Raw genomic sequence first — 20,186 nt, 5'->3', positions numbered from 1 at the left:
CTAGGGACTGGGGGAACACAAGGCTTCAGGCCTGACCTCCACCCTTGAGGAGACTTCACCCTTGAATTCAAGGAGATCTTGGTTTTGAGGAAGAAACAAACATGTAAAAGGACTGTGGGCTACATTTTGACTAGTTCGTGGAGAGTCCGCATTACCAGTAAGGGGCTGTGCATGGAAAGAGAAGGGCACAGTTAATAATTTAGGACAATTAGGAGAGATTGAGTAACATTTCCTCTAAGTCTTAAAAAAGTACACAAGAGTTAATGTATTGTCCAGGAAGCCTGAAGAGGGAATTCTAGATGCCGGGCTGGGGTGAAGTTCCCTGGGGGAGTGGTGGTCAAGGCTGTGTGTGCAGGGTTTCTCCAAGTCTAGGAGAAATTCACTTCTGGCATGGTGGAGTGAGGTGAATGCCAAATGTTCTCTTCAATAGCAACTAAAGAGGTGGATAAAATTGTCAAAACAACCGTTTCGGCGCTATAGAAAATCCACCAAAGGCCCACAACAAACAGATAAGTGTTCATTCATGAAAAGTACTGAACTCCGTGTAAGAACAGAGTGAGCCTGTGGCATGCTTGTCTGGGGCTGCTTCCACCCTAATCCAGCTCTGCTGGTGGGTTGTCTAACCGGAGGGGGTTGCTGTCGCCAGAGCAGACTCACTTGACTTGGAGCATTGCCAGTTAAAGTGATGACATCGGTGGCAAGCAGAGTGTGTGTGAGTGTGGGTGGGGGCAGCAGTTCTGTTAGCCTGGAGTTGTGTTTGGAGCAATAAAGGGACTAATGGATTAGCAGGGGATTAAACAGGGAGTCCCAAGAGGTGTGACAGCTACTGGGGGCTTGATGAGCTCTCTGCATATCCCAAGTTGAAAGGAGGTTCTGCACATGTGCAAACAGAGACTGGAGCAGACCCAAGATACCCACACCTCCCTGGCCCTTGGGGAAGCAAGAGAGAAAGGGGGAAAGTAAAATATGATGGTACTTGAGGTTGGCCAATATGTGGCTGAACAATAAGCAATACAGACACAGGGGTGACCTCTAGGAGGCAGGTTTAAAAATAAAGACTGAGAAGAAACATCATTGGTCATAAATTTCAGGGGAAACACACTTCACAGATTCAGTCCAAGCAAATTACTAAACAAACAAAAACAAAAACTCTCAAGAGGGAAAAGTCAGAATCCAGTTACTGCTATATGTTATCTAAAATGTCCAGCATTCAACCAAAAAAATTGTGAGAAATGAAAAGAAATAAGAAAGTGTGATCCATACTCAGGAAAAATGAAGTCAATAGAAGTGGTCTCTGAGTGTCCCTAGATGTCGGATTTAGCTGCCAAAGACTTCATAGCAGCTGTAATAAACATGTCAAAAGAACTAAAGGAAACCAGTTTAAAGAATGAAAGAAAAATATGAAGACATTGATACAACAGATAGGGAAACTCAGTAAAGAGATAGAAATTATTTTTTAATGGGAATTCTGGATTTGTAAGTACAATAACTGAAATAAAAATTCACTAAAGGGCTCAACAGTAGATCTGAGATGGTGGAAGAAAGAATCAGTGAACTTGAATCTAGACCAATAGAAATGCTCCAATATGAGCAGAGAAAGGAACATTTAAAAATTGAAAAATAAGTGAACAGAGCCTCACTGACCAGTGACACAGCATCAAGCATACTAACATAACTGTAACGGGAGTCCCAGAGGAGAGGAGAGATAGAAAAGGGCAGAAAAAATACTTGAAGAAATACTGATGGAAAGCTCCTCAAATTTGGTGGAAAAACATTAATCTACAAATCCAAGAAGCTCAAAGAGATCCACACCTAGGCACCATAATTAAATTATTGAAAGGCAAAGACAAAGGGAAAATCATGAAAGCAGCAAGAGAAAAAATAACTTATCACATGCAAGGGAATAACAAAACAATTAGTGGCTGACTTCTAGTTAGAAACAATAGAGGGAGGAATGCAGTTGGATGACATAGTTAAAGTGCTGAATGAAAGAAAAACCTGTCAACAAAGAATTCTATCCAGCAAAACTGGATAGAAAAATGAAGGTGAAATAATAACATTTACAGGTAAACAAATACTCAGAGAATAGTTGCTGGAGAACCTCTTTTACAATAAATACTAAAACAAGTCCTTCAGACTGAAAGGAAATGACACCAGATGGTAACTTGAATCTACAGGAAGAAATAAACAATGATAAAAATGGTAAATATAGAGACTCTAAATATGTTTTCTCATTCTTCTCTTAACTTCTCTAAAATACGTAAGATTGTGTAAAGCAATAAATACAACAATGTGTTGCTGCATTTATAACATATATACACACAATATACATACAATAATAACAAAAAGGAGGAGGAGGAAATGAAGCTATATTGGTCTCAAGTTTTTATATTTTACTGAAATTAATACTATCTTGAAGTAGATTGTGATGAGTTAAGGTGTATATTGTAATCCCTCGAGCCAACAAGAAGAAAAATATTTTCAAAGAGGAATTAAAGTGGTACACTAAAATTTTTTATTTAACCCCAAAGAAGGCAATAAAGGAGGAACAGAAAAGCAAAAAGGGCATGAGGCTGGCAAAATGTGAGACATAATTCAAATATATCAATAAATACATTAGATATGAATGCACTAAACATTGCATTTAAGTGAAACAAACTGTCAGGCTGAATAAAAAAGCAAGACCCACCCACCTGCTGTCTACAAGAGACACAGCTTAGATTCAAAGACATAAATAGGTTAAAATGATGGGAAATGTTATTCAGGATAGTATATAGTCTGGTCAACAAAACAGGTTTAACAATAAACAGAAAGGACAGAAATTATAAGAAGTATGGTGTCTGACTGTGACATGTTTACAACAGAAAGGAATCTGAAAAAGCCATAAATATTTGGAAAACAAACAAAGCACTTCTATATAACTCATGGTTCAAAGAAAATATCACAGGGGACAGTAAAAATATTTTAAAGTAAATGAAACAAAAAAAATCAACATTTCAAAATGTATGGGATGCAGCTAAAGCAGCTATTAGAGGGAAAATTATAACTTTAAATACGTATATCAGAAAAGAAGGTGTCAAGATAATTAAAGGGGGAGAGGGTTAGTCTTTACAACGAATGGCGCTTGGAAAATTGAGAACTCATCTGCAAAAGTAAAACCAAAAAGCTTATAACCTTACCTCTCAACAGATACCAAATTCAACTCAAATGGGACACAGATTTAAGTTTGTGTTAAAATCATTACATTTCTAGAAGAAAACAGAGGAAATTATCTTTGTGAACTTGGTTTAAGCAAAGTCTTCTTAGACCTGACACCAAAAGCATGAGTCATACAAGAATAAAAAAATTGATAAGTTAGACTTCATTAAAACTTTGGTGCTTTGGACATAATGAAAATGAAATATCTAGGTACAGTCTGGGAGAAAATTTTTGTAAAACGTGTATCTAATTAGGGACTTGTATCCTGAATATGCAAATAACTCTTATAACTCAACAATAAAAAGAAAACCAACCCAATTTAAAAATGGGCTAAAGGGACTTCCCTGGTGGCACAGTGGTTAAGAATCCACCTGCCAATGCAGAGGACATGGGTTCAAGCCCTGGTCCAGGAAGATCCCACATGCCATGGAGCAACTAAGCCCATGTGCCACAGCTACTGAGCCTGTGCTCTAGAGCCCTCGAGCCACAGCTACTGAAGCCCACGCGCCTAGAGCCCGTGCCCCACAACAAGAGAAGCCCGTGCACCACAACAAAGAGTAGCCCCTGCTCGCCGCAACTAGAGAAAGCCCTTGTGCATCAATGAAGACCCAGTGCAGCCAAAAATAAATAAATAAATTAATTTTTAAAAATGGGCAAAAGACTCTATAGACATTTTACCAAAGAAGACATATGAATAGCTAATAAGCACGTGAAAATGTGCTCAGCATCATTAGTCATTAGGGAAATGCAAATTTCACACATGATGAGATAACATTACACTCCCATCAGAATAGCTATTATAAAAAAGAAAATATCAATTGTTGATAAGGATGTGGAGAAAGTGGAACCCTCATGTTAATACATTATTGCAGGTTGGAATGTAAAATACTGATACCTGCTACAACATCAATGAACTCCAAAAGCATTTTAGTCTAGTGAAAGAGTCCAGACTCAAAAGACTATGTAAGATACAACTTATATAAGAAATCCAGGAAAGGTAAATTTTTAGAAAGAGACAGCAGATTAGTGGTGGCCTGGAGTGGAGAATGAGTACTAGGATAGGCTGCAAATGGGCTTGAGGACATTTTCTGGTAGTTAAAATGTTCTAAAACCGGATAGAGGTGGTGCTGCAGAATGTTATGAATGAATGAGAAATCATTGATTATACATGTACAATGGGTGAAATTTTCGGTATGCAAATTATGAACCCAATAAAGCCATTTTAAAACATAGAAAGATGGGCAGTGGCAGCAGGCTGTGTGGGAAAGATAATGGGCTGGGGTCACATGGACCTGAAAGTGAATACCAGAGCCCTGACTGTCGTGTGCGGGCCACCTTGAGCAAGTTATTCATCTTTCTGAGCCTTCGCTTCCTCCTCGGTAATGGAGGAAATAGTATCTATTTTGTAGCTTGTTCTGAGAGCTTGATGACTTAATGTATGTACACAGTAGGCACCCAATACATGATGCTCTCCTGGCTGACATCGGACATTCTATGGGGTTCTGAGTCCCCTGGGAGCCAGGCACTGTTCCTCCTGCCTTGGAACGCTGTCTCCACTCCTCCCCCTTCTCAGGCTAACTCAGCTCCTACCCACTCTTCAGGATTCAACTCAGATCTCTCCTTGAGAAAGCCTTTCCTGACAGCTACCCTTCTCTCCTTCCACCTGGGCTGGGTTAGGCTCTGTGAGCTCCCATAATACTCCGTGCTCACCTCTCATCACGCTGGCTCACATACTTGGATTCATCTCCTCGAGTCTGTGAAAGCTCGGTTGGAATAATCTGTATGTAATTCATGACTCTCTCCTTGTGCTGGCATACAGTAGGTGTACAAACATGGAGTAAATGAACAAATGAGTCCATTATGTTCCTCTGAGGGACCCTGTCTTCACAGAGAAGCCCCCATGCCCTCCCAAGGGCCAGCCCTCTCTGCCCATATGAGGTGGGTCCCTTGGGGCATTTCTGAGCTAGAGGAGGTGGGGCTACCAGCCCTCATTCTGCCTAGACCACTGTGTACGTTGAATAGCAACAGTGGTCACCCCTGTGCCGAACGTCACCGGATGTCACACCTGATCTGCAGTACCTCATTTAACCCTCACAACAATCGCACCAAGGCAGGTAGTATTATTACTGTTCCTGTTTTAGAGCTGTGGATCCAGGCTCAGAGAGGTTCAGTCACTCGCCCACAGTCACACAGCTAGCAGAGGACAAAGCTGAGATTCACACCCACGTCTACCTGACACCACAGCCGTGCTCCTAACCCAGTCATCTCCTGGCCAGTCATCTCCACTTTTGGTAGTAGATCCTGGACTAAAGTGTAGCGAGCAAACTTTCAGGGATAAGGGCTTTTAAAAATTCTTTAAATGCTTCATCTCATCTTCAGTAATGACGTTATTTATCAAGGACGGCAACGTCAGCCTCCTTTCTTAAGTAAATTTTATGTAAGTTCCTTGGTACAGAGAGATTTTAATTTTTGGCTTCAACTAATAAATGTGCCCCATAGTATTTCATTTAAAAGCTGGGCCTCTGAACACATTTTCTGTGGGATCTGCTGAGCTGGGGGGAATGAGGGTATATTAGTACCAGAGATCAGCCGCACACCGGGGAATGAAAAGGGACCCTTTGGGTTGTAGATGGTCCTGAGGTCTGAGTGGGACAGAGGACGCTGGGCACACTGTGAGGGATGCTCTGGGGCACAACGTTCTGCACAGACGCTTGCCTTTTCTTCTCAACTCCCAGCTGGGAAAGGAGCAAGAAAGAAACGTCTTTGTTGTTTTAAAATGTTCCTGATATGGAAACAATAGAACAATGCCATTAATGGGTAGCCTTCACTGGACGTGGACAGTCTGCAAGGCATTGTCCTGAGGGCTTTCTGGTTGACTCACATGACCACCCAGTGATGCAGGAGCCCTGGGTTTCCGACCGTGACTGGGAGCTGGAACTGGAGGCTTTTGAAATCCTTGTTCCTGAGCTTCGTTGTCCCTTTTGTCCCCGTGCTGTGTAGCTGTCCCGCACAGGGGTGGAGCTGGGGCAGGGGGGCGGTCACGGATGCCACATCCCCAGGCCCAGCTTCTGCCTGCCTCGGCACATGGGTGGCCGCCGTTCCCCAGGGAGCAATGGTGCCACTTGAGGTGACTGTGCTGCACTTGGGGGGCTTTCTTAGTGCTTGTGCCCAGGTGGATGCTTTCGAGTCACATCAGTAGCTCCAGATTCTTGTCCTAAAATTTCGTGAAGGGCCGTATTGAACATCACTTACGGTATCTCCCCCTCCTCCACGCCGGACTGTAAACCCCACGAGGCAGGATTAGTTCCTTGTTGTAGCCTCAGCCTCAGTGCCGTGTCTGGTCCACAGAATGTACTCAACTCACCTCAATGCCTGCATGTGGGTCCACTGGGCAGGTGACTGGGGGGTGGAGAAGAAACACTCACCTAGAAAAGCCAGATGTTCCAATGTCCTGAGTGACCATATTTCTATGATGTCCTTGCACAGACATGAGGGAGGTAGCAACTGTTTTTATTTACATTCTAGGGATAGGTAGTTAACAGCTGAGGAATCCCATTAGCAGTAGACACTGCGGGGGAGTTCGCTTTCAAAGGCGGTGGCTGCCGTGCTCTGGTTAACCAGCATCCACGCTAGGTGGATCTGGAAGGTTGGATCAATGAGAACTTAGATCTCAGTTCCCTCACCAGGGCTCAAACCCACGCCCCTGCAGTGGAAGCGTGGAGTCTTAACCACTGGACCGCCAGGTTTCAGTCCCCGTTTCTTTCTGTGTAAAGAACTTGGAACAGACAACGTGAGGCCCCCGAGCACATCTGAGGTGGTGTGGGACACTGGTGCCCTCAGAATCTGAAAAGGAAGGAGCCAGTACAGCCTGTCTGCAGAGGGTTTGGGGATGGGGGAGGGGGGAGGATGATGGAGCGGTCTCTGCCTGACACCTGTGGCCCTTGCACCCTCTGCAACGCTGGTCCTGAGGAATCAGAGTAAGGCAGCCGGGCCGTCGTCACTACCAACCAGCAGGGAGGAGGACGAACGCAAGGGCTGTGTGTACGTGTGTGTGACAGCGTCAGAGCCAGGAAGGCAGCAGCCCTGATGGTGGAAAACCATTGCACAGACTCAGAGAGGTCTTCACAGCCCATACCTTAACCCTTCATTTTCCGGTTTGAGAAACTCAACTGGTTTAATGCCCTCTCCCCACACGCCCAGACTCCTTTCCTTAGCCGATAACACCCTACGCGGTCTGACTGCCCCTTACCTCTCTGACCTTGGTTCTGCCATTCCAGCCACACGGGCATCTGCTGTCCCTCCAACACACCTGCTCACCCCGGACTCAGCCTTTGTGCTCACAGAAACGCCCCTCGCCATCTCGTTTCCTTCAACTCATCCTATTCCATACCTTCACAGCACTGATCGTAACCTGCAACAATCATGTTTATTTACAGCTTTGGTTTTACAGTTGTGGTGGTGGCCGTCTGTTGCCCCCATGGAGGCCCAATTGGCCAGGGACTCGTTTGTCTGGTTGACTCCTAGCACATAGTAGTTGCTCAATATGTTTTTGTTGAATGAATGGATGAATGAATTCATGCAGCCCCTGAAACGTCACATATTAACAACCCAGCCACTGCCAGTCAGCACGATGGACCCTCTTCAGGTGAAGACCCTGGAGGCGTGTGGGAACACGGTTGCTGACTGGATTCACACTTGGGGTTTATTGAATTTGTTATTGTAATTCTGCGATAAAGGTGACTGACCTATATGTCACCCTTCCCAGGGGCTCCGAGGACTGGAAATACACCAACCCAGAACTGTTCCATGAAGCTAGTCACCTGGGAGAATTTGTGGAAAAGAAACTGGAGGTTAATGGGCTCTGGCTGTGACTGGGATCTCTGCTGCCTCTGATGACTGAGTGGAACGCAGCTCTGCCAGGGTCAGGTGGAACCTGAGAGCAGAAGGCGGCACGCCTCCACATCTGGGGGTCAGACAGTGCGGAGGATCGTTTTCTGTGCATGTCAGTGTGTCTTCAGATGACAGGGCTTTTTCCACCTAGAACTCAGTGGGGTTCCCAAATTTCCCGAGGAAGAACGTGGTCTGTGTGGCCTTGTTTATAATCAGCAGCATGAAGGACCTATTGAAACAGATGGTGGAGTAAGAAGGGACGTGGACTGGACTCTGAGTTTGGTGACGGTGGCTGTTGCAACCTGGGTCGCCTCCTCTCTGACGTCCAGCACAGCCTCGTGAGCCACCTGCCAAGGGAAAAGGAAACATCAGCAGTTCACATGCACACACCTTTATGTACTGAGTTTTGGTGTTCTGCCTAGGAACAGGGACACCCCCTCGGGTGGCTCCAAGGTGATACCTGGCATTAGGTTGGCTCAACTAACTACAGCTGTTGTGGTCACTGGTCAGCTGGCCCTTAAGCACGGAGTTAAATGAGTCCCAGTTCTGCCACTTACTGCTGCAAAACTTATTTGGGTGCTGTGTGCTTCAATTTTCATTTCTGTTCAACGATGATCGTACCTGCATGCCTCCCACAAGTTTATCCAGTGAGTTAAAGATCTTACAAAGCGAGTGCTCATGAACTTGCTAGCACTTGTAATTGCTACCATTGCTGCACAGGAGACCTAGGTTAGGGATTCCTAAATGCTGGATCCCTGCTTGGTCTTCTAGGGAAGAAATTCATGTACTCCCAAACTGCAGGGGGCTGGAGAATTCCCGACAATTACAACCATTGTTTTTCTTTTTTAAAATTTGAACTTTAATCACTGTTTTTCATATGTGCAGAAAAGCATCTCGTGGGAAAGGTTCATTATGGTCATCGTATTCCAGTGAGACCTGTCTGAATTCTTTCCCTGAACACCGGTGACACAGATCCCCTTCTGTGGCCCAGGACCACTTCTGACGATTATAATCTGTCATAAAAATAAATGTTTAGGTTGGGGATCAGAAACTCATATGTGGACAGAGGCTGGGCAGGTAACCCCCATGAGATGATGAGATGTCTTGTAAGAGCAGGGGGCACATGGGGAACCTGGAGGGCTCCCTTGGGCTGACTGTTTGGGCTCACTGTTGCCATGTGGGAATTGGGCTTGGCACATAGTAAATGCTCAATAAAGAGAATCAGAATCTAAATGTTTAGGTCCAGTATGTTACATTTTAGAAGTCAGCTCCCTTTCCTCCTTTCCTCCCTCCTTCCCTCCTTTTCTTTCCTTCCTTCCTCCCTCCCTCCCTCTCCTTTTTTTCGTTTTCTTCCTCCCTTTCTTCTTCTCCTTCTTCCTTTCTTCTGACTGCAGACCAAACACAACACATCTACAGGGTACTCATGGCCTATGAGCAGCTACATTATGACCTCGGTGTGAGCACCTAGGCTTTAGGGAGGTGAGGTCAAACATCCAGGGGACAGCTACTCATCTGCAGTGGGTTTGGGGCAGCAGAGCTGCCTGCCGAGTACAGGTCTGATTCTCAGAGCACTGTAGTTGGACCTTAGGAACATTTATTTGAAGAGGGATAAAAGATGCCTGTGTATCAGTGGTATGATGGCCATAAAGCCACAGGCCTGGCAGCCGTGAGATGCAGCCCTCCTGTTACACAGAAGTCACTTTGCCTCTTAGGGCCTCTGGTTGCTAATCAATGAGATGAGGTTGCTCCACAGGCCAGTCTCTACGGGCCCTTCCGACTCACGCTTTCATGCAAATGTGCTAATCGACCAACTCACTTTGGAAACTTGAAGGAAGTCTTTCTTTGTGATTCCAGAAAAATCAGCATCTTTGTCAAGGGCATCCCAGATGCCCATCTTGGGGAGGATATTTCCAGGTTATAGGAGGAGGAAATGGAAAATTTTGGAATGAACACCTCTAAGAACCTGTGGAAAAGAAGAAAGAACAAGATGTGATCACGAGCCCATGGTGACCATTCCAGGTGACATTTCAGGAGACTCCACTCTTCCTCCAGGCACCAGTTGCTGCTAGAGGGATCAGTACATCCCCGACCACCAACCCAGCTTGCTCTGGAAGTAAGCCTCCTGGATGAGCAAGTCCAGCTTTGGAGATATACGAGATGAAAAATGGGCCCCTTAATGAAGTAGGGGGCAGAGCTGAGAAGGGGGACAAGCAAAGGTGACTATAGCAGAGGCCCAGGGGAGGCACTGGGCAGCGATGGAAGTGTGTCTACCATCCCTGGCCCAGAATGTGCCTCTCACCACCCTTCCTGAGACAAAGCCTGCTAATCCCTGAGAGCAGCAAAGTTCAGTAGAACTTTCTGCAAAGTTAGAAATAGTCTCTACCTGTGCTGTTCAATATGGTAGTCATTAGCCAGCCGCATGTGGCTATTAAGCAACTTAAACGCGGATAGTGCCAAGAAGTAAATTTAAAATTGTACTTAATTTTAAGTAATTTAAATTTAGGTTATGACGTGTGGCTGGTGGCTCCTATATCGAACAGCATAGGTCTAGAATTTGGTACACTTTTCTCTTTCTCTGCGATGGTTTTTTCTGAACCAAGAGTGAATAGCTCACGTTTACTGAGCACTTATTATGTGCCAGGCATTGTCCCAGACACATTCATCAACATTATCTCCATGTTAAAGACGGTAAATCTTAGTTTTAGTGCTTTTCCCAAGGCCATGTACTTAGTCACAGAAGTGAAAGTACAGAAGTGTTGGATGAACATTTAAATTCCTCATTGGGGGACTTCTTGGGACATCTAGCACAATGGACAGCTCTCTCGCCCCTGTTACCGTCTCCGGCACTGGCTTGGCCATCTCCATCTTCTCTCTGCTCTGTCCGCTGCTCTTTAGAGAGCCCTCCCCCACCCCAGTCTCCGTGCTGCCTCCTCTTTCTCCATCCACCCCCGGTTGCAGTCTAGGAAAGAAGGAACCTGAAACGTCCTACAGTGTCCCTTGATCCCCCTTTGCCTTTGTCATCAAAATGCCCTTCCCAAGCCCCTGAGTCCTTTCCATACCTGTGGCTCAAATGTGTCACCTCACTGACGCCTTCCCTCAATCCCAGCTCTGATCTCTCTTTGCTCAGAAGCGCCTCAGGACTCTGCCCACCCATTGACCTTTGTCTTTCTTGAATTACAGTTATCCCTAAAACTGTCTTTTCTCTCCTCCTAGACTATGAGCATCTGGGAATGATGCTAACGATGCCAGGAAAATATTGCTACGAGACTGTGCATTAGACCTTGACATGCCTTGTTATCTTATGACTAACATCCTTTTGATACCCTCCATAATAACCACAGAACTACTAAGAATATTACGACTGAGTAACATTTATTGAACACTTACCATCCCTCAGACATTCTCCTAAGCACTTTAAAAATAGCAACTTATTCTATCCTTTCAACAACCTGTGAGTTTGATAATATTATTATCCTCACTTTATAGATGAAGAGCAAGTTTTGTGTGTGTGTGTTTATGCAATAATTCTACAGAATTCAATATTGAATTGGCTGATAGAGTGAGCTCTGCTAACATAGAATAGCTACCGTGACGTAATACTTTTGCAGTGATCTATTAGCTATATGACCTGGGGCGATCCACTTCTCCTTTTGGAGCCTCTATTTCCTTATCTGTGAATCGGGGTGGTAACACTTCTCATCTGTCAGGTATTCGTGAAGTTCAAGGGAGAACATGTCTGCGGTCCCAAGCTCACTGTCCAGCATGTAGTTGGTGCTCAATCTGCAGGAGTGATTATGCAACAGCTGTTATCATGACATTTTCCTCATCCTTGGATGTGCACCATCACCTGCCTCAGGCCACAGCAAATTGGCATACATACCCACCTCTTCTGGAGTGAGCGGCTCCACTTCAGTGTCCTGGCTGACAAGGCGTGTTCCAGCTGCCTCATCTTGCCCTCGCCAGGGAGGACAAAGAGGGCCACAGTGTCTCTGCTGTAGTCCATCTGCAGCACAGAGTAGTTCAGCTCTGGATCCACCCCAAAACCAACTTGTTCCGCCTGGTGCATCATTGGAACATGTACAGTGGTCCTCTTGCCCACCAGGAACGGGAAGCTTTGACTTGTGTATGCAGGGTTAAAGCGCTTCTCCTACTTGGCCAGCACAAAGAGAGAAGAGACGTCTTTATGTCAAAGTACAATTAGTGAGGTGAAGACAGCGAGAATGGTGAAGTAAGGACCTCTGAAAACTCTTTCCTCCATAAAAGCAATGAGAAAACTGCAACAATGGTCAGAATTAACTTTTTTAGAACTCTGGAAATTAACCAAATGCTTTCAGAAAATCAGGGAACAATTTGTTAAAGGAAAACAACAAAATCTTGGTAAGAACAGTGAGCTTTGTGGTACTTTAACTTGCCCTAGGTCCATTCTCCACTTCCCAGCTCTTTTGTAGCCTGAAAATATAATGGCCTGAATTAGCAGTGAGATATAACAGCCTGGCAGTCACTGAAGGGAAAACATAGGGCTGGAACCCTAGAACAAAGTGAGAGGACTGACACTAGCCAACTTCAGTACTTACTACAAAGCTACAGTAATCAAGACAGTGTGTTATTGATAAAAGGACAGACAAATGGATCAATGGAACAGAATAGGGAGCCCCCAACTTGACCCACATAAATACAGTCAACTGAACTTTGACAAAGGAGCAAAGGTAATACAATGGAGCAAAAAGTCTTTTCAACAAATGGTGCTGGAAGAACAGACATCAATATGCAAAAAAAAAAAAAAAAATCTAGACATAGACACAGACCTTATACCCTTCATAAAAATTAACTTGAATCACAGACCCAAATTTAAAATATGAAACTATAAAACACCTAGAAGATAATATAGAAGAAAACCTAGATGATCTCAGGTATGGCAATAACTTTTTAGATACAGCATCAAAAGCATTATACATGAAAGAAATAATTGATGAACTTCATTAAAATTAAAAACTTCTGCTCTGTGAAACACAATGACAAGTGAATGAGAAGACAAGCCAGACTGGGAGAAAATATTTGCAAAAGACACATCTGATAAAGGACTGTTATCCAAAATATACAAAGAACTCCTAAAACTTAACAACAGGAAAACAAACAACTTGATTAAAAAAATGGGCCAAAGACCCTGATAGATACTGCAGCAGAGAAGATATACAGATGGCAAACAAACATATGAAAAGATGCTTCACATCATATGTCATCATGGAATTGCAAATTAAAACAACAGTGAGATACCATTACACACCTATTCAAATGGCCAAAATCTGGAACACAGACAACTCCAAATGCTAGCTAGGATGTGGGGCTATGAACTCTAATACATTGCTGGTAGAAATGTAAAATGGTACAGCCACTTGGGGAGACAGTTTGGTGGATTCTTTCAAAAACAAATATACTCTTGCCATATGATACCACAACCATGTTCTTTTATATTTATTCAAAGGAATAAAAAATTATGTCCACACAAAAACCTGCACCTGTATTTTTATAGCATTTATTCATAACTGCCAAAACTTGGAAACAACGAAGTTGTCCTTTAGTAGGTGAATGGATGAAAAAACTATGGTACAAGCAGGCAATGGAATATGATTCAGAGATAAAAATAACTGCGCTATCAAGCCATGAAAAGACAAATAGGAAGCTTAAATGCATATTACTAAGTGAAAGAAGCCAATCTGAAAAGGCTATATACAGTATGATTCCAACAGTATGATATTCTGGAAAAGCCAAAACTTTGGAGACAGTAAAAAGATCCGTGGTGGGAGGCAGAGCACAGAGGTTTCTAGGGCAGTGAAAACACTCTGTATGATGCCATGATAATGGATACATATTATTATACATTTGTTCAAAAATATAGAACGTAAAACTCTAAGAGTGAAAATAAACTACGGACTTTGGGTGATTATGACATGTAGGTTCATCAAATATAACAAACATACTTCTCTGGTGGGGGATGTTTGTAAAGGAGGGGGCTCTGCATGTTGGGGGGTAGATGGGAAATCTGCACTTTCCCTCAATGTTTCTGTGAAACTAAAACTGCTCTTAAAAAATAAAGTCAACTTAAAATGGCAATCAGGGCCTCCCTGGTGGTATAGTGGTTAAGAATCCGCCTGCCAAGGCAGGGGACACGTGTTCCAGCCCTGGTCCGGGAAGATCCCACATGCCGCGGAGCAACTAAGCCTGTGCGCCACAGCTACCGAGCCTGCACTCTGGAGCCCGTGAGCCACAACTACTGAGCCGGTGAGCCACAGTTATGGAGCCTGCATGCTTAGAGCCCGTGCTCCACAATAAGAGAAGCCACTGCAATGAGAAGCCCACGCACTGCAATGAAGAGTAGCACCTGCTCGCTGCAACTAGAGAAAGCCTGTGCACAGCAATGAAGAACCAACGCAGACCCCACCCCCCAAAAAAAGAAAGAAATCAAAAGAAATTTTCCTGAGGAAGTTCAGGCAAAGACTTTAAATCAGCTATTTTAAACATGTTCATACAACTAAAAGAAACCATGTTTAAATAACTAAAGGAAAGTATGAGAATGACGTCTCACCCAATAAAGAGCATGAATAATAAGATAGAAATTATTTTTGAAAAGAAACAAATAGAAATCCTGGAGTTGAAAAGCACAGTAACTGAAATAAAAAATTCTCTAGAGGACTTCCCTGGTGGTCCAGTGGCTAAGACTCCATGCTCCCAATGCAGGGGACCCGGGTTCAATCCCTGGTCAGGCAACTAGGTCCCGCATGCCACAGCTAAAGATCCCATGTGCCGCAACTAAGACCCAGTGCAGCCAAATAAATAAATAAATAAATATTAAAAAATATTCTCTAGAGAGGCTCAATGGCAGCTTAGACTAGGCAGAAGGGAAAAAAAAACCCCAAAACTGGTGAACCAGAAGCTACAGCAATTGAGATTATATAGTCAGAGGAACAGAGAGAAAAAAGAATGAAGACAAATGAATAGAGCCTCAGAGACCTGTGACAGTCTGTAACGCATACCAATATAGACATAATGGGATCCCAAAAAGAGAAGAGAGAAAGAAGGGAGAAAGATTATGGGAAGGAATAATGTCCCAAAACTTCTGAAATTTGATGAAAAACATTCATGTACAACATTCAAAAATCTCAACAATAACTGAATAGTATAAACTTAGAGATCCAGAGCCTAGACACATCATAATCAAGCTGTCAAAAGCAAAGGCTAAAGAAAGAATCTTGAAAACAGCGAGAGAAAAGTGATTCATCATGTACAAGATATCCTCAGTAAGATTCACAGCTGATTTCTCATCAGAAACCAGAGAGGCTAGAAGGTAGTTGGATTGCACATTCAAAGCACCAAAAGAAAAAAAACCCTGTCAACCAGGGGAATTCTACATTGGGCAAAACTACCCTTCAAAAGTTAAGGAGAGATCAGGACATTTTCCAATAATAAACAAAAGCAGAGGTTTTGTCCCTAGCACACCTGCCTTATAAGAATACTAAGATTCCTGCTCCCTCCACGGGCCTCATCCAGCAAGACTGGCGCCGGGAGGATTTTAGACTAAGTGACCCGACAGCAGTTGGAAACTCCAGCAGTTTTGGAGTAAGTCAGTGTTGGGCTTGTATCAACTGGACCTCTCACTGTTGTGGACTCTCCCGTTGCGGAGCACAGGCTCCGGACGCGCAGGCTCAGCAGCCATGGCTCACGGGCCCAGCCACTCCTTGGCATGTGGGATCTTCCTGGACCGGGGCACGAACCCGTGCCCCCTGCATCAGCAGGCGGACTCTCAACCACTGCGCCACCAGGGAAGCCCCACGATGGGCAAGTTTTTAACCTCTCTGGACTTCAGTTTTCTTTCTCCGCTCTGTGACATAGGGGTAATTACCTGCACCCTGTAGAGTTGTTCAGAGAGGATGGAGAGCAATAGGGTGCTTGCCTATGTCAGGCCAGCCCCAACGTGATAGCCACGTTCCCAACAGCCTCTTTGTTGAAACTAAATTTATGTAAATTGGATAACACTTTATTATACCAAATATGACTAAAATTAGAGGAAAGTATATGAGGAATCTTTTTGCTGAATGAGTAATTCCTTTAGGAAACTGCAAATTTCTCTCCATTTCCATTTATTTGATTCACCCATTTTTTGTTTTGTAGCTTTGTGTCTGTTTGACTAGAGTTGAGTTTTCTCTCTAAGCGGGGCTCACATAGATCCACCCACCTACTGGACTCTTTATCCACACGTTCCAAGCTGAGCCCCTAAGCCATCCCACCCTGGGCCCAGGGGGCATAGATCAAAGCCGCTTCTCCTTCATGGCTCTGGTGCTTTTCCATTCTTCACTTGGGAGCGGGGTGGAGAGACAGGCTTTTGGCTGGATATTTGCGACTGTGAGCGGGGAGAGGCTGTAGGCCGGGCCCAGAGGGAAGGGAGTTGCTGCCAGGTTCAGGGATGAGGCACCAGCGAGCACGGGGCCATCCTACCAGGGGCCAGAGTCCCATCCTGGAGAGGGCTTGGTGGGGTGGGGCACCTGCTAACACCCTGTGCCTCCCCGGAAGCCCACATCCCCATCAGCAGACACGGCCTTGCTGGAGGACTTCGAACTCCGTGCCCCCCATCCTGCTGAGTGGGGATCTGGGCTGAGCAGGGGGCACCCTCTGAACTAGTAGCCTCTCATGGGTGTTGGCTGCTAGGAGTCCCGGCCCCCTCAATGGCGGTGGCCTCCACGTGACCTTAGGCAAGTTGCTGCTTCTCTCTGGGCCTCAGGGAGGAGGCCTCAAAGGGCTCCTTACTCGACAGCCTGGGCTCCACATCCACAGGCCTCAAGAGGCAGGTCTTTATGCTCTTGGGGGAAAAGCACCAGGAAAAAATCTTATTCTGTCGTCTCTTCAAATCCAACCTCCTGAGACTTCCCTGGTGATCCAGTGGTTAAGACTCGGCGCTTCCACTGCAGGGGGCGTGGGTTCGATCCCTGGTCGGGGAACTAAGATCCCACATGCCTCACAGTGCAACCAAAACAAAACAAAACAAAAAAAATCCAACCTCTTTCCCCGCTTGTCTTCTCTCCTCCCAAACTCCTGTCCACCCGAGGCCACTCCTTCTCTCCCCCAGCCCCATGAAGACCCTCGCCCCTCTCTCTGTGGTGACGACTGTTGCCTGGAGGTATGTGTGCGTCCTGCTGGGGGCTCTGCCTGACGGGGTGACAGGGACACTCCGTCCTCTCTGTGCTCGCCCCGTCTGGGGTCCTACTTCCCAGACCCCACTGCCTTCATCTCACCCTCCACAGGCTCACACGCCCTCAATCCCTGACAGTCTACCAGCCCCAGTCACTAACCACACTGCAGACAGCCTGCGCTTCCCCCAGATGCAAATCTTGGGGGTTACCCACCTGCTCAGATCCCTCCATGGCTCCCCACCAACCTGGGGAGGGATGCCCAACTCCTAGCATTCAAGGTCTTTCTCCATTGGGCCCCAACTTACCTGCCCCCCAGGTTTATCCTGGAGCACACAGCTGGTCCTGTTTCCTGGACAGCTGGTCCCATTTCCCTTAGTCCACCCACCCTCTCCTGTCTTCATTTGCCTCCTTATCTAGCTTGCTGTCAAAGAGCTTCATTTCATTCCCAAACCCTATGCTCCCCGGGGCCGCTGTGTCTGTGACACTCACTTTTGGTGAGTCCCCACACCTGGAATAAGCCACCTCTCTGCTCTTTCTCTGCCAGTGCTGTGGGGAAGGAGGCTCAGTAAGGCGAGCTGGTCCACTGTGAATTCCCAACCAGCCACCTCTATTTGCCTGGCAACAGAGCTCTCACCAATGCACTCGTGCACGGACTTTGGGGAATCTCTCAACCTTTTCCTTTTCCTTGAGATGGACTCCTCACCCTGCCACAAACGCATGTACCCACGCATGCGTGCACACACATACACACACCAGACAACCTTGCCTCCTACCTCACATTAAAGAGAGACCCTCAGAAAAGGAACTGCCTCCCCTCCCCCATTACTTCTAAGGTCCGCCTCCCTCCCCAAACTCTAGAAACCTTCCTTTATCTCCATCGTAGGACCCTTATATCTCTCTCTTCTGTGTTTAAACACTACTCAACTGGATCCTTGCCACTGGCTTTTTAAAATAATTAATTAATTATCTTTTATTGAAGTACAGTTAGTTTACAACTAAACTTGAGTTAGTTTCAGGTGTACAGCAAAGTGATTCAGTTATACATACATATATATCTATTCTTTTTCATATTCTTTTCCCTTACATGTTATTAAAAGATATTGAGTATAGTTCCTGTGCTATACAGTAGGTCCTTGCTGGTTATCTATTTTATGTATGGTAGTGCGTATATGTTAATCCCAAACTCATGATTTATCCATCCCCCTTTCCCCTTCGGTACCCATAAGTTTGTTTTTATTTATTTATAAATACGTTCAGGTCTTGTCCATTAAGACAAACCACCACCACTACCACCAGCACATTGCCTTCTAGCTATTGCTCTATCTCCATCCTCTCCATCACGGCCCAAATCTGAAAGAGCTGTGTATTCATGGCCTCACCTTCCACTCACCCCCTGGCCCACTCTAGCCTGGCTTCTGGATCCACAGAACCAGGACCAGGCCATGAACATATCTAAGTTCTCATCTTACCTGACTTCCCAGGAGCCTCTGACACTGGAGACCACACTCAGCCCTAAGCATTCCCTCCCCTTGGCTCTGGGACACCGCGTCCTCCTAGATTTATCGTATCTCTCTGCTCCTCCCCCTTGTCTCCTCTGCTGGTTCCTCTTCTCCCAGTCCTCACGTGTTGGCGAGCCTGCCAGCATCTGTACTTGGCTGTGTTGCCCTCTTCATTTTAATCTCTCCATTCTCTCCAGCTGACCTCATCACGCCCACGGTTTCATTACTAAGAGACGCAAATCATTCATTACTTTCAAGCTCCAGCCCAGACCTTTCTTCTGAACTTCATGTATTTGACCACCTACTTGATATCTCCTTCTGATGTCGCAAAAGAACCTTAAGCTCAATGTGACCCAAATGGACTGAGACTCTTTCCCAAGCACCATCTCCCAACCAAAGTTACAACCGAAACTTCCTTTCAACATCTCCTTCCACGGCACCACCACTCACCTAGTTATTCAAACCTAGGACTCATCCTTGCACCTCCTTCTTCCTCACTCCCCTTGTCAACATATCACTTACGTAGGTTAAATGTTCCAACAGCCTCCTATTTCCCAGAGTGGGAGCTGACATTTAATTCAACCCACAGAGCCTGTGCTCTGCTGGCCTCTCTAACTTCATCACACATCTGAAAGCCAATGCTCAGACTGCTATGTCCAGCCATTCTGCCCATTTTCATGATCCTCACAGGTGATGCTTGTTGGACCCTACTCCTAGAATGTTACCCACACTCCCCTCACTGATCTTCCCCCTAATTAATTCATATTCATTGTTTAGATCTTAGCTCATGTTGCTTCCTCAAGGAAGATCTCTTTGGCTACCCAGATAAGAAAAATTCCTCCTATGAAATGTTTCCATAGCACCATTAACCTCTTAGTGAAATACCTACCATTGTCATAATTTTGCTTTTATTTGTGTGGCTGAAAATTTAATGAATCAGGAAGTTGTCTATATTGTTCTCCCTGTACAGCACTGTGTGGTCAATAATAAGTGCTCAATAATTGAAATAAAATTAAATGAGCGATTTATCTCTGAGGGGTGGTACTGACTGGAAACGAGCAAAAGAGACTTTTTTAGGGTCTTAATTAGGATGATCATTCCACAGGTATATACGTATATAAAATGTGAATTGACTTACACTTCTGGCCAAGATAAGTCTGACATTGGACTTGCAGTTAGAAAACTGGACAAAATATATGAAACAATTGAGACACAAAAAATATGAAACAATTCAGACACTGAACAACAGGCAGAGAAGGGAAACAAAAGAGGTAAGTCTTATAATTGTTTCAATTTTCTGCCTATTGGCACGTTCTGTACACAGGGAGGGGAGCCCAAGAAGAACACGGTAGATTTGCTTCGAAGATGGGTATCAGAGTTTGGGAAAGCTGAAGAAGTTACAATTTGTGCAGCAAAA

Source organism: Lagenorhynchus albirostris, chromosome 1 (assembly GCF_949774975.1).
Source record: "Lagenorhynchus albirostris chromosome 1, mLagAlb1.1, whole genome shotgun sequence".
NCBI lineage: Eukaryota > Metazoa > Chordata > Mammalia > Artiodactyla > Delphinidae > Lagenorhynchus > Lagenorhynchus albirostris.
Note: the sequence above shows the minus strand (reverse complement) of the source record.